The sequence below is a fragment of the Gavialis gangeticus genome, unplaced genomic scaffold (assembly GCF_001723915.1).
Source record: "Gavialis gangeticus isolate Ggan-Ray unplaced genomic scaffold, GavGan_comp1, whole genome shotgun sequence".
NCBI lineage: Eukaryota > Metazoa > Chordata > Crocodylia > Gavialidae > Gavialis > Gavialis gangeticus.
In genome coordinates, this window is record NW_017728995.1 from 23,204,857 (window position 1) to 23,207,591 (window position 2,735).

The window sequence follows — 2,735 nt, forward strand, 5'->3', positions numbered from 1 at the left end:
GGGGGGGAGGGGGAGGGGTGGGGGATGAAGTCCCGAGGAGGAAGAGCGGTAACGCACGCGTGTGTGTGTGTGTGAGAGTGAGTGTGAGGCGCGGAGCGGGGCCGGCGGCAGGAAGCTGTTACTAGGGGAAGGAGCCAAACGGCGCGGAGCAGCCAACGGCTCGAGACGCCCCACGCGGGGACGGCGCGCCCGGCCGCACGGAAATGGGCCCGCCCGGGGGGGCGCCGCTCGCCCTGCCCTGCCCTGCCCCCTCTCCCCCCCACACACACTGGGGTGAAGGGGGGCGCTGGGGGGGCAGAACCCTGCCTCCTTTACAAGCCAAATGCATGACATTGCCAAGCAAAGCCCTGGGCCGAGGGGGGGGCAGGATGCAGGATCCTACTCCCACTTCGCTCACCAGCTGCATATTGGCAAGCAAAGCCCTGGGCTGGGGGGGGAAGACGCAGGACCGTGCCCGCTTTTCTCCCTCTTTGCAAGGCAGATGCATGATATTGCCAAGCAAGGCCCTGAGCTGAGGTGAAGGTGCAGGACCTTGCTCCTTGTTCTCCCCCTTTGGATCCTGCCCGCTTTGCAAACCAGCTGCGTGAGATACTGCCGGGCAAAGTCCTGAGCCGGGGTGAAGGGCATGAAGGGGGACAGGGTGCAGGACCTTGCCCCCTTTTCTCACCAGTTGCATGAGATATTGCCAAGCAAAATCCTGTACTGGGGTGAAGGTGCAGGACCCTGCCCCTTTTCGCCCCCTTTGCAAGCCAACTGCGTGTGATATTGCCAAGCAAAGCCCTGGGCTGGGGTGAAGGGGGGCACTGGGGGGCCAGGGTGCAGGACCCTGCCTCCTTTTCTCCCCGTTTGCAAGCCAGCTGCATGAGATATTGCCAAGCAAGGCGGTTTTGTTGTTGGAAAACAGGCAAGCCACCAACAGCCAGGACTGCCAGCTGTGGGGGTGGGTTAGCATGTGAAGGTGAAGTGGGGTGGCACATGGGGGTATAATATTCTCAGGGAAATCCCCTCCCCTCCCACATGTGCTCCAGGAAATACAAGGCAGCCTTGGCAGGCAGGGCTAGTTTGTTGTTCAAAGCATGCCAGCCAGCAGAGCAAGGGCCAGGCGTGGTGCAAGGGGCATAGGGGCTGGGGTCCAGCACAGCCAAGGAGGCCCTTGCACAAGCATATTCATGTTCCTTGCACCCCGCAAGCCAGTGCCACGCTGTACTTTTGCCAAGGGCTGGGGTTTGATTAGTAGGACTACACAAAGCAGAAAGCACCAACAAAGCAACGTATGGGGGTGAAACAGAAGCCATGAGGGTCCCAATTCAACCAGGAGAGACCTCCCCCACCCAGGGGAGCGCACCCTCCCAGAGCTTTGCAGCAGTTTGCATTGAGCAATATTGTCAGGCACTGTTGATTTATTATTGATGTCGAACAAACCATCAGCAGCCAGAACAGCAAGGAGGAGTGGGCACAGGCACTGGGGTTCAAATACAGCCGGAGAGGCGTTTCCCAGATTGTGTGCACACACTTTGCAACAGCTTGCGCAAGGCAATAGAGCTGGCCATTGTGCTTTTATTGTTGCTTTTATTTTATTTTTTTTAAGCACATCCATGGTGTATTGCCAGATCACTTGCATCATGTACATGTAGCATGTTTGTAATGCTTTATTATTTTAAATGCTTGATTATTAACTGTAGTGTCTGGCCCTTACGCCCTGACCCAGCCATTACAGGATCAGCATTGTAGTGTTCCTGTTTCTTAGTAAAATCCTCCTTTTTAATTATATTTAGTGCCATGCACACTTCTTTTTGAGACTCTTTAATAACATTTAGCATTTATATCACAATTCAGTTTTTCCAAAGCAGGATTCATTCATATGAATCATCTTGGAGCTTTTTTCTGAGCACTTGCCTAGCCCAGATCCTGCAGTCAAATCTTCATGAGCAATGCCCCTACAAGTCCCAAACTGATCAGCCTGCAGGAATAGGAGCTGCGGGGTGAATTCCAAGTAGAGACTTCATACCAGCATGCTTCACAGGCGGCCAAAATACTCCCAACCCCTCTGTAAGTGACAGAGAGGCTCAGTCACTGTTCCAGGCCACAGGCTACAGTAGGAGCTATGAAGATCTGTACTATGGTGTCATTTCCACTCCGTGGTGGGGGAAAATGTTGCATTTGTCCTAATTACCAGGCTTGACATGGGTGAGCATCACCCTATACTGGTCCTGGACCTGCAAGCTGATCCACATAGATGGATCCTTGTGCCCTAGCACAATTCCACGGGAAGGCAAACTCCAGGACTTCAGTGGACCTCAAGGATCAGCCCCATTGTTTACTTTTGCAGGATCAGGGCCAGAGCGCTTTTTGTTCCGTGCTTTCTAAATAGCTATAATAATAATAATAATCAGCACTTGCAGAAAATAGCATTTTTCATTGTGCCATCCAAAATAGCTCAGCACTTGGCCTTCCAGACAAGGCTGCAAAGTCTATTTCCGCTGAATTTTGAAGACGGCTGAATCATATATGGGAAGAGAAGACTTTGAAGGCAGGGTTTATATCATTAATTGCCATCCAGCGGATTGTCATGCTGAATTACTGAATTAAGTCGTTTGGTATTACTAAATGTTTATTTTTTTAATTGATTTTTAATGGGCTGAGTTTGCAAAGTCCTACACTCCACCTGATGGTATTTCTTGTCTGTTTGTCTACGTAGCAAGTTTGGCATATTAACTTTTGGACACGACACCTGT